Source organism: Urocampus carinirostris, chromosome 4 (genome assembly GCF_059441175.1).
Source record: "Urocampus carinirostris isolate Australia breed hairy pipefish chromosome 4, RoL_Ucar_1.0, whole genome shotgun sequence".
Taxonomy (NCBI): domain Eukaryota; kingdom Metazoa; phylum Chordata; class Actinopteri; order Syngnathiformes; family Syngnathidae; genus Urocampus; species Urocampus carinirostris.
Window position 1 is genome coordinate 49,815,515 of NC_142352.1, and position 12,979 is coordinate 49,828,493.

The following is a 12,979-nucleotide window of genomic DNA, read 5'->3' on the forward strand; positions in this document are numbered from 1 at the left end:
ATTTATGATTGTTGTTTAACTTTGAGTATTCCAGAACAAATTTAATAACATAGTTTATTACACACGGTAAAAAGAAATATAACGCGTACTCGTAAATTTCTGCATGCAAACATAAAGATAAGCCTCGTGCCCTCGTGTATTGCCACGGTATCAGATCAGAGACTGTATCAGGTGACATGGCGACTGTGAATAAATAACAGGGAAATTGACTCTGAGGGCCACCGCTTCTAGGACAAGTGGAAATTTGACTATTTTTTTTATATCAAGAGGCACTGCCAGACGAAACATGCTGACTACAAAAAGCTAACTGGAAGAAAACATTGTAAAAGGTTGAAGCAACTGGAAACAGTTTTAATGGCACAGCAGCGCTTTTCCACAAGATCCTGCTCATCAAATGAAAATGCTTACAAAGGCGAGCTTCGAGGTTGTGATGCTGATAGCCAAACACTGCAAGCCTTTCACGTGGGGTGAATTTTTTTTAAGACTGTTCAAAGAATGCCAGGCTGAATAGTTGGCTCTCATAAATTTCAGCTTACCAAATCTGGCCCGCTTTCCAAAAGGTTTGGATGCCCCTGGGGTAATCTAACAATTATTATTTCCGCCGTTACCGTTAATAACGGTCAAAAGGGGTGTGTTACTTTGGCTGCAGAGCGCCAACGGCCAATCTGACGCTGTTTTCAGTGGCGCAGTTTTCTCCTTAGAGTTGTTTTCTATGTCACGTCTTTTATGTCACGTCATTATACAAAATAGCAACTATCATATAGTTAGGTAGCAATTACAAACATAATAGCTATACTTCATGTTGATAATGTCTGTGTATTGTCTGTTGATGCCCTTGCATCATTTATTGCAGCCTGGTTATCCTGGAAGGGGATCACCTCATGTGCCGCCCCTTCTCAAGGTTTCTTCATTTCCTTATCCTGAGGTTTCTGATCTTTTTTCCTTGCCCTTAAGTAGGTTTTAGATCAGTGGGTGGTGTAATAGTTGTCTGTACAGCCCTTCGAGACTTCTTGTGATTAAGGGATACACAAATAAATATGACTTGACTTGACTGTTTGTTATCGTGCTGAAAGTAAAGGCGAAAGAGAGCTGAATAGCAACCAACTCAAACGGCTCTAGGAGCTGGCTCATGGAAATGAATCAACAGCTGGTTCCCTCCAAGACGCCTTCTTTCTCTTGTGATTGGTCAATATGCATTTTGTTATTGACTTTAAATTTATTGAGCATAAACAATATTAACATTGTTTTCTATTTTATCTTTTTTTGTAGATTTATAGATATTTTGATCTGAGTTTTCTGTCTTTTTCAGTGTTTGTATAAAAATTTAAAGTTTATTCTTTTTTCTTTATTCATCTTTCTTTTTCCTTTTGTTACTTTAGTTTTACTTTTTTTTTTTTTTTTTAAATTCAATTTATCATACTCAATTGACATTGTTTAAGATATTGTTTACTGTGTTTGTTTTCTGCACTTTAAGTGTAGGATAAATCTGTTGTTGGTGAGAGGCAAATGGAAATACAGGATGGTAGTCTTCCTGCTGGGCATTTCTGCCTGACGCGCCTTCTCCGGCGCCTTTGGAAAGCTTGTGTGCCCTGAACACTCGGGCCTGACTGGGTCATTAGCTCGGAACCACCGGTCATTGATGTTTCGCTCCTTTAACCCCAGGACATCTCCCGGTGGCAGAGCGATGGCTGGGAAATCTCCCTGCCAACCCCACTGATGCCCTAGGTGTTACTTGAAGGCCCCCAGTTCCTGTCATTCCTCCGCAGCCATAGCCAGAAGCTGCCCTTTTCCGCCTCTTCTGACAGCTCTTTAGTTGCTCTCCGGTTGCCTGCTCCTGTGCATCCAAGGTCTCTGAGCAAGCGGGAGGTTGAGGAGCCCACAAAACCCCTGCACCCCACCTCCACTGGGAATACTGTTGTTTTCCAGCCCGCCTCTCTGCACTCGTCTGCCAGGTCTTCATACTTCGCCCGTTTCCTCTCGTATGCTGCCTCTATTCCCTTCTCCCAAGGGACAATGAGCTCAACCAGGAGGACGGCTTTGCTGGCTACAGACCACAGGACAATGTCTGGGCGCAATGATGTTTCTGCGATCTCCCTGGGGAACTGCAGCTGCCTTTTGAGGTCAACTTTCATTCTCCATTTGCTGGCGGGCAAGAGGAGCCTTCCAGAGTGTAGCGGGCAAGGGGCATTGGTGTTTTTGCGAACGTTGTCACTAGCCCTTGCAAACTGGATGAGGTGATTTGATGGAGGAGATGGCTGACTGTTTGCCTTCTGTCTGCAACCTTCGACTACCTCTGCCAGCTTCTTTAGGATGGCATCGTGCCGCCACCTGTCTTGGGAAAGTTCCATCTTGCAGCTTGAGAGGATATGCTGAAGGCTCGCATTGATGGTACTACAGAGGGGGCAGATCGCATCAGTGCCGAACCACAGATGTAGATTTTGGGGGCAGGAAAGCGGAGCCTGGCTTGAGGGATCTTCCACAGGTCGCGCCACGACAAAGGCCTGTCCATGACCCCTTCCTAAGTTGTCCTGATACCCTGTCTGCTCTGGGAAACTGCTTTGATGGTATGGCGTTTCTGCTCAGTCCTTATCACTTCCGTCACCATCATCTCTTTCCTCTCCCGCCTGAAAGGCTTTGACCAAAAGAGGGGCACGTCGCTCCAACCAAGGCCTGCTCGCCCTACCTGGACCCTGTCGACCACTTCGCGATGTTTTAACCTGCCAATTGCCTGGTCAACCTCTTCTTCTGCCTTCCACCTTCTTCCTGTTTGAACTTTGGTGCCCGCTGATCTAACTAGATGATCGGAGGACTCTCTCAACTCCAAAACCATCCGGGCCTTCTCCTTCTTATATCCTAGGCTGATGGAATGCAGCGGCAGTTGGAGTATGTTCGGACCAAAGAGGCCCACGTCTGAGAGGCATCTTGGCAGCCCCAGCCACTTCCTAATATAAGAGTTTGCCAGCCTATCCAGCTTGCTTGCCAGTGAGGAAGGGACCTCACTCACCTTCAAAGGCCACATCACCTGATGGTATAGTATGTGATAGTAACACCACACTTTATATTTGCCTGGGAGCTGGCTCTGATTGGTCGTGGCTAGGCCTTCTGCAAGCTGTTTCTTCACAACCTCTGACGCCTGCTTGTCTGAGAGGTCTGCTGTGTATGAGCGCCCTAGGCTACGGATGGGTTGCTTTAATAGTAGCGGGATCTGCTCTCCTCCTGCAGTAAAGATGGTATGGTCATCCCTGATACCTTTCCTTAGGGACAGGCTTTGGGACTTAGATGGCTTGATCTTCATTCTTGCCCAGCCTACAAGCTCATCAATCCTCTTCAGCAGTCTTGATGTGCATGCTGCTGTCCGGAGAATGGTGGTGACATCATCCATGAAGCCTTGCAACGGTGGAAGCCTTTGGCCAGATGGCAGTTTCACTCCGCCAACCATCTTCCTAGCCCCGATGAGGATGATTTCGAAGGCCACGATGAACAGTATGGGAGAGATCGAACATCCCATTGCTATCCCCACTTCAAGCTGCTGCCATCCTGTAGTGAAGTCCTGGTGAGCACTGCACATCTGCAAGGTTCTTTAACACAACTACCTCTCTGATCCACTCTATTCAATAAATTGACTCAAATACTGTTAAGAAAATTTCAAATTATTTGATATACAAGTTATTTTTAAAGCTACTAGCTCATGTACTTTTAGAAGAAGTAGTAACTAAAACTACTTACTTTTTTAAAGGTAACATGCCCAACACCAATCTTAACAGTTGAGTGAACGCAGTTTTACACTTGAACCATCTTACCTCACGATACAAATTAAACACTGCCCTCTGGTGGTCAGAGAAAGCACTTGGTTTGCATTACTTTAAGGAATCATAGCTTTTGATAAATACTTGAGACCTGCTTACTTTTTTTGACATATTAAAGTTGGAGCTGGATTAAATTATCTGACGGGCCGGATCCAGCCTGCGAGCTGTATGTTTGATATAAACAGTGAAAACTGAAACATTTAGAATAAATATTGGACACACTGCCACTTCAAAGATCATTTGAAAAGAAGGACATTTTACATTTTTTTAGGTAAAATGTTTAATATTAATTTATGGGCAAAACAACACAGTGCTGCCCGCTTTTGGTTTCATAGGTCCACATGTAACGGGACACAGGTGGTTGGTCTAGCTCCAGCTGGTGTTACACATTTGTTTTATATATTTTTGTTTTTTTATTTTGGTTTTGTTGTTCTTTTACCTAATCCGAAAAATAGATGGTAAATGTCAGTCTCACACGAAACCATCTAGTTGTTGCCATTAAGAGTGATTTATTAAACAAGTCTCATTAAATCACGTGGGTTCCCGTGAGACTTGCCCCAAAACACCCTTCTCTGACCTGTGAGACTATGTCATCTAGTGGTGATATACTGGTACTTCACTTTTACGGCTTTACAAAACAACACCAAAATCCCCAAATATAACATTTTAACTAGTCAGCAACCCTTGTTGCGCCACACTCTCCCCCTCAAACCTAAATGTCTCCGGACATTTAGTTAAAAAAGAAACTTAATTACACACATTCACTTCTCCCTCTGAAATCCCACATGGTGTTGCTCTCGACAGGCATATGACCTGTAAATTAACATTCTGTACTTCCAACAGTAATATTCATTAATCATGTTGTACCTCCTAACTAGATCACAAACATCATGCAGTTCAAATGTCAACAAACCAATTATCTTTAAAGATAAATATCCCAGTGTAAAAGAACTCCATTTTCGGCCGCTTAATTCCATTAGTCTGTTACCATTGTTGTCAGTTTACAGGATCCATCCAATAGGTTTCTAATGTAATATCTTTACCTTGTATTCTCAGTATTCAGTGTCTTTGAAAGTAGATCGATTTCTTCAAATGTCTGTCTGAGTGTCTATTTTACATTAAGATCCAGCATGGCCCAAGGTCGCCACAGTCTCTTGCAGGCTGAAGGCGTACTTAGGGGCCGGTCACACAGACATTTGCGGCTGAATCACGGCTAAAATTTTGCGGTTTTTTTTTGCCCGTGGTTGCCCGGGATGGAAAATGCGCAAAATTTGACAACCCGCCGTTCGTCTGTGGTATGGCCGGAAAAAAGACGCCGGCGACTGTTCCGCTTCCTCATCGTGTCATTTCTGCGTCATTTTCTCGTGTGGACCACGGGTAAAAAAGCTCCCGAGCCGGTGTTGTGCCCAAATCCGACTCCTACGCAACACACCCACCCCCCCTCACACCCTCGCGTGAACGCGCATTCTGCTGCGATCGCTTTTGACCTTTTCATCCGCGTTAAGGGCCCGGTCACACAGACATTTGCGGCTGAATGACGGCTAAAATTTGGGGATTTTTTTTCGCCCGTGTTTACCCGCAATGGAAAATGCGCAAAAATGGCCAACCCGCTTTTGACCTGTGGTGTGGCCGGAAAAAAGACGCCGGCGACTGTTCCCCTTCCTCTCATCGCGTCATTTGCGGGTCATTTCCGTGTTTAGACCAACAACAACCAACCAAACCGCCCTACACCCTCACGTGACTTTTCCTTCCATGTTAACAAACGCATTTTGTAAGATAAGATCGCAATTTTTGGTTTAAATAAACGCGTTATATAGACTAGGATCTCCCAATTATTATAATTAGCTCGCTTTATAGTTTTAATAAGTGTTTTATATAGAATACATTCGCATTCGTTGGGAGCGCAGGAGAATGCGCGTTCACGCGAGGGGGGTGGGGATCTACCGTCAATTTACGTTCACAATAATAACAATGACGGAACGGTTTAATCTGTACTACATTTCCAACAAATGAATAATGAGGAGGTTTTGATTGCATATTCGTCATTGCATTCCTTACTTCATTGAGAGATAGGATGATGTAAACATGGTTGAAGTAGCGGGGGAACGCTAATTTTGGATCCGGGCTGTAGAAGAACATGATGGTACAAATCACAGTCTCGTGAGGAAAAAGTTTACAAGCTATAGCACCATTCTTATTTTACTACCGAGTCAAGATATGTCAAGATATTAAAATGGATTAAGACGAAGTTGTAATGATGATGGAGAGAGGGTGGGGCTGAAGGATTTAGTGAGGATTTACTCATTATTCAATATCGATCAGAATCAAAACGAGTATTAAGGCATAATAGCTGGGATTCTTAATCTCAGCCAAAAGGGGTTTTTAAGGGTTATTGTTCTATCTTCGTTATTCATTATCCATTATCCGTTATCAGTCAGTTCATAATACGCTACAAAGCCTAGGAGCCGGGACTCTTACTCTCAGCCAAAAGGCCAAGCTAAGGTCCTAGCCCTAAAGCCTTGCTGCGATCATTGCGAATGCACCGTTCCCGGAGGTACTGCAATACCGGGCCGATGCGTGGAGTGGACAGAACAAGCTCTTATTCCATCTCCAGATTACAAAAATCAAAGATCATGGCAAAGGCCAAGCTAAGGACTGACATAGCATCAAAGCCACAGTCCAAAAACTACAAGGCCAAGCTAGGTGTGCGGTCCCTTCTCAAGGTTTAGGGGGGGTTTTGGGGTTTTTAAGGGTTATTGATCTATCTTCGTTATTCATTATCCATTATCCGTTATCGGTCAGTTCATAATACGCTACAAAGCCTAGGAGCCGGGACACTTACTCTCAGCCAAAAGGCCAAGCTAAGGTCCTAGCCCTAAAGCCTTGCTGCGATCATTAGGCAAAGTTAAGGTCCTAGCTTCACAGCCTTACTGCGACCACAACAGATGCACCAAATAATTTATTCGAAATGAAGAGAAACTACGCTGACGGGGATGTTCACCCCTTTGACGTCACGAGCACGCTCGGCATTTGCGCTGTTTATACGCAGAGAAAGGCGTTTGACTGTCACACGCGTAACACGCTAATTTCACGTAATAACACCGCATTACAGGCACAGAACATGCTATTACCATGCTCCACCCACGATTACCCGCTGAAATTCCCCGTCCTACCCAAGTGTAACTGCGCCCTGGCCGCGACCATAGCACGTCATTTCTGCGTCATTAACTCGTGTTGACCACGTGTGCGGCACGCGTTTTAAACACGTGCTCAAACTTTTGAGCTGCTCAAAAGTTTTGAACGCGCCCAACCACGTGAAAATTTGCGACCGCGAGTAAAGCACAGCTCTATCTCGTGTATATTGCGGGCTCAAAACGTCAAACAACGTCCTAGCTGCATCTGCTTCACGACTGGACATTTCTGGTCGTGTTCGAGCCTCTCTACGCTCGATTAAGGAATTGTACCCGCGCTCTGAAGAATTATCTAGGGCAAAATTTAATCACGTTGCTACCCGCGCGCGAATTCCCGAACTCGAGTCAAGCACAGCTCCATAACGATTCAACGGCGAGCTCAATACGTCCAATTGCGTCCGCCTCTAGGGCAGAAATTTCTGGCCGTCATTCAGCCGCAAATGTCTGTGTGACCGGGCCCTAACAAACGCATTTTGTAGAATACGATCGCACTTTATTGTTTAAATAAACGCGTTATATAGACTAGGTTCTCCCAATTATTATAATTAGCTCGCTTTATTGTTTTAATAAGCGTTTAATATAGAATACGATCGCTTCTGATGAAAGCGCAGCAGAATGCGCGTTCACGCGAGGGGGGAAGGATTTACCGTTCGATTACGTTCACAACAAAAATAAAGACGGAATGGATTATGTTGTATTACATTCCCAACGATTGCAAGACGAAGTGAATTTGGTTATATGTTCGCCATTACATTACCTATAAGTGAGATAAAACGAGGTATAAATAGTTGGAGAAGCGAGGAAATGCAAATCTCGGCAGGAATGTATTTATCGGGCTGTAGAATTCATAAACGCTCTAGACACAGTCCCGTGCATATCAAGATTTCAAGTTATGGCATCATATTTATTTTATTATCTTGAAATGAAATGTCAAGAAATAAATATGGGTTAAGACGATATCACTACGCTGACGGGGAGGGGTTTATTGAGGGTAATTGTTTTATCTATTTTTCTAATTACTCATTATCGATCAGTCCATAACACGTTACAAAGCTTAGAAGCCGGGACTCTTACTCTCGGCCAAAAGGGGTTTTGGGGTTTTTAAGGTTTATTGTTCTATCTTCGTTATTCATTATCCATTATCCGTTATCGGTCAGTTCATAATACGCTACAAAGCCTAGGAGCCGGGATACTTACTCTCAGCCAAAAGGCCAAGCTAAGGTCCTAGCCCTAAAGCCTTGCTGCGATCATTGCGAATGCACCGTTCCCGGAAGAACTGCAATACCGGGCTGATGCGGGGAGTGGACAGAAGCCAAGCTAAGGACCTAGCATCAAAAGGCAAAGCTAAGGACCTAGCATCAAAGCATTGCTTTTTTTTTTTTTTTTTTTTGGTTTGAACAAATTTATTGACACTAATATTAAAATAAAACAATCATGACAATCACAACAGCAATCAAGCACATTCATAATATTATGTTCCAATATGATGTTATTACCAGCAAACACATAGTGAGGATTTGAACAACCCTTCTCGAAAATCCTATTAGCAATCAAACATATTCACAATTTCATTATATGACATCTTTGTGAGTGTCAATAGATCACCAACAGCAGAAAACAATTATGACCAACACAACAGCAATCAAGCATATTCACAATATTATATTCCAATATGACGATTTTAACAACAAACACAATGTGAGGTTTGAACAACCTTTCTCGAAAATCTCAATAGCAATCAAGCATATTCACAATTTCATTATATAACATCTTTGTTAGTGTCAATAGATCCGTCCAGGCCAAAGTTGATTGTCCTTGGTCTGAAAAAATCCACCGACACCAACAGCAGCAAAATCAAAACCGACATCAATTAAACAATTTCAGAGTTATTTTCTTTTAACAGTAGTTAACCAGCGTGTAAAAGGCAATACTATTGTGCAAGGGCGTAGCTCTGCCATCCCACTCTCCCAAGCAGCACTCTTACAGTCCTCTGTGTGGGTCTTCTCCAGGCCGTTGCTGCCGGGACTCCCACAGTGTAGCTTCCGTTGCTGTCGGGACTCCCACAGTGGGTCCTCTCAGGCCGTTGCTGCCGGGACTTCCACAGTATATCTCCCGTTGCTGCCGGGACTCCCACAGTGTAGTTCCGGTTCCACCCTCTGGGTGGGTGCAGACGAGTCTTCTTTATGGCTGCGTCCTAGCCCCGCCGCTTGCAGATTGTATGGTATCTGCAGCCATTTGTAGCACAGCCACGGGGGGGATCTGCCTGCACCTCCATACCAACAGGTTTCTGGAGGTCCAGATGGCGTCCTTGATGGCTGCGAGAGTGAGCCAGTCCCTGTCAAAGTCGTTCTGAGACCTCATCGACCGACTCACCCCGTAAAGCACGTACTGTGCATCAGGGACCTCCCCTGCTGGCAAGTCCGGGAACTTTCCTAGTTGGTCGGCCATTGTCCACAAGACCTCGGCAGCGCTGCACTCACAAAAAAGGTGCCTCACCGATTCCTGGGCGCCACAGCCAGGTCGAGGGCACGTCGAAGTCGCTGACATACCTCGGTGGTGCATTACGGCTCTGACTGGGAGAACTTCATGAGCCACCATCCATGACAAGTCTCTTAGTCTGTTTGGGAGGGCAGGATGATTCACGTTTCTCCAAACCGTTGTAGGTTCGCCAAACGCAAGCCCCCGCACAGGGCTTACTGTTGCTCGCTCTTGCACAATAGCAATAAGGGCCCTGTGGTTTTGTAAATTGTGACATTCTTGTTTTTCCAAATCAAACTTCTTTAAAAAATCCCTAATAAAGAGATGTGTTGGTGGCAAGTTAAATGAAACTGGAATCAAACGATTGTTTGGTACAAGCTTTAGCTTCCGCAAATATGAGCCCATCCAAAAACGGGTCATTGCTTGACTTTTCGGGTTGTTGGGTGGGCCCACAGCGTTTTGGAAGTGGAGAGAGACATATTTGCTTCCCAGGAAAAGCTGGAGGTCAGGTACTCCTTTTCCCCCTTTTTCCTTTTTCTTTTTCATTGTATCTCTTTTTATCCTTTCCCACTTTGATCCCCAGACAAAGCGAAAGATGGCTCGGTCCAGTTGTAATAGCACGTTTCTTTTGGGCATAAAAACTAAACTGATTGACAAAAGCATTGGTAGGATGATCGCTTTGATGATAAGGACCTTCCCCTCTATTGTCAGTTTTCTCAGTGACCAAAAAACAAGTCTTTGCTTAACTTTCCTTGTCATGTCATCCCAGTTGGTCTCGCCTCCTCCATCCGCATTGAATTTTATCCCTAGGATTTTCTGGTCTGTCTTTAATACCGTCAGCGGGAGTCCTGCCTTTTCTGTCTCTTTCCACATTCCATAAAATTTTACTTGTGATTTTTCTCTATTTAGCCTTGACCCAGACGCCCTTCCAAACAGGTCAGTCAAGTCAAGGGCTCTTCCAACAGATGCGCGGTCAGTACATAAAATATTAAAATCATCCATGTACAAAACACACTTGATAATTTGTCCCCCATTCCTGGGATATTGATCCCTTCGACAAATCTATCTTTTCTTAACATTTGTGCCAAAGGGTCAATGCAAAGAACATAGAGAAGCGGAGACATAGGGCAACCTTGACGTACACCGCAGTTGACCTCGATTGCTTCCGATAAATTCCCGTTAATCATGAATTTGCTGAAGATGTCTCGGTATAGCAGTCCTACCCACTTGATGTATTTTTGGGGAAAACCACATTTTTGCAATACCCTGAAGAGGTATTGGTGCGAGACTCGATCAAAGGCTTTTTCAAAGTCTAGGTTTAGGACCGCTAGTCGCATGTTTCTGTCTCTCGCATAACAAATGGTGTCACGGATCAGCATGAGACTGTCGTTGATCTTCCTTCCCACAATGGCACAGGTTTGGTCTGGATCAACCAAGTCTCCCAAGACTACAGACATTCGTGTCGCTAGAAGCTTGCTGAAAATTTTACAGTCCACATTTAAAAGTGTTATAGGTCGCCAGTTTTTTAAGTCAATTTTGTCTCCTTTTTTGTGCAATAGAGTAACTATCCCTATTCTGAAACTGTCTGGCATATTGTCTCGACTGGAAAATTCGTTAAAAACCGTAATCAGATCTGGTGCTAAAATATCCCAAAAAGTCCGGTAAAATTCGAGGTTGAGTCCGTCCTCCCCAGGTGATTTGCCTTTTTTCATAGCTTTTATGCAATCATTCAGTTGTTCTTGGGTAAAGTCTGACGTTAAAAAGGGGTCTTGACGCACTGATCTTGAAATATGATCCAATACATGCCCCATTTCATTCTCATGTGTTTCTTTCTTTTCAAATAATTTTTTGTAGTAGTCTTCGACCAATCTGGTTATTTCACTACTTTCCTTTGTTATTTGCCCGTTTTCGTTTTGAAGTTTAAAAAGCCCCTCATTTTTGCTCATAATTTTTTTATAAAAGTAGCGTGTACATTTTTCCCCTTCTTCTATTTCTCTTTCTCTGCTTCTTATTATGATGCCTTTACTCTTTATTTCCGCCAAAGCGTTTAGTTCTTGTTTGGTCTCTTTGATTTCATCATTAAAGTCCATCCCCTTTTCTGTTAGGATGAAATAGCGTTGGAGTCTTCTTTGTAGACCCGACATGCGTTTCATCTCTTTAAGTTTCTTTTTTTTCCCTGCATTTTTAAAAAAGGTCTGTGTTCGTTTCTTTGTCACTTCCCACCATTCTGCTCGTGAATCATACGAGTCTTGAAGGGTCTGCCAGTCTTTGTAAAGCTCTCTGTATTGTGTGACTATAGCCTCATCCTCCAGCAAAGAGCAGTTTAACTTCCACAAACCCTTCCCAACAGTCATACCTGAAGAGAATGAGAGAGAGCAGGACAATAGCAAGTGATCCGAAAAAAAAACAGGAATTAATCTTGCATCACTCTGTGCTAAACCCCTTGTAAATATGTAGTCTATTCGAGAGGCTCTGACATTGTCACTACTGAACCAGGTGAAGCCCTCTTCTCCTGGATGTATGGATTTAAAACAGTCCACCAGTTTAAATGTCCGGCACATGTCTTGTAATAAAGTTGATGTTTTATCTACTTTAAACTCCTCATCGGTCCTCTTTCTATCCTTCCGACTTAGGATGCAATTAAAATCTCCTCCCACGATTAGTGGTTGATGGCCTAGCATATGCAACTGGATGTCCTCTAAAAGTTCGTACCTGAGATGTCTGTCGGCATGGCCGTATATGTTAATTAGGTTAAAATCATTCCCTATATAAGAAAGTTTTGCTAAGATTGCGCGTCCTTCTCTCATCACAGTACTCCCCTTTATGATGAGTTGAGGGTTGTTTATTAAAATGGCTACCCCATCGTTACGGTTTTCATTCGAGCCACTCCATAATGAAGGATATGGCCAAATCTCTTCCCACTGTTTATAATTTTTTAGAAAGGGGATGCAGCATTCTTGTAGTAAAAACACATCTGTTCTGATAGTTTTTAAGAACGATAAAACACTGTGAGCCTTAATCTTTGATCTGACACTTCTCACATTGATAGTAGAGAATGTAATGTTCATAATTGTGGTTAAAGTATTTAAACTAGTTAGACAAAACCGGGGGATCTGAGTCCATTCTTTGGTGATCATCAAGAGTGTCACCTGTGTCAGACATATCACTTAAGAGTAGTACTTCATTTGGAGACTCACCGGGGAAAACTCTGGAATCCTCCGACTCTCTGTCTGTGGTTCCAGGTCTTCCCCTTTTTTCTGGGTTAGGGGGTGAGCCAGAGGACCTATCAAGGGGTCTTTTACTTCCCTGCCCACAAAGGGGCAGATTTTTTCCCTCCCCGACTTCCTCCATCTCAACTTCATACAGTTCCCTTGTGGGCTTTTTTATCGGCAATCGGCTTTCTTCTAAATCTCTTCCCTTTGTTTCCGGTGTTTTCACCACCCCCAATTTTGTCTTACTTTTACCCCTCTTTCCAGTGCCTGTAGGGGTTTTTGGAGAGTCGTT

General features: G+C 43.6%; 2 pseudogenes; both read right to left on the reverse strand.

Annotated features, from left to right (window-relative positions):
• Positions 1 to 1,721: 1,721 nt before the first annotated feature.
• LOC148368071 (uncharacterized) lies at positions 1,722 to 3,568 on the reverse strand (annotated as a pseudogene).
• A 2,770-nt stretch (positions 3,569 to 6,338) lies between these two features.
• On the reverse strand, positions 6,339 to 6,458 carry LOC148368072 (U2 spliceosomal RNA; annotated as a pseudogene).
• Positions 6,459 to 12,979: the final 6,521 nt, after the last annotated feature.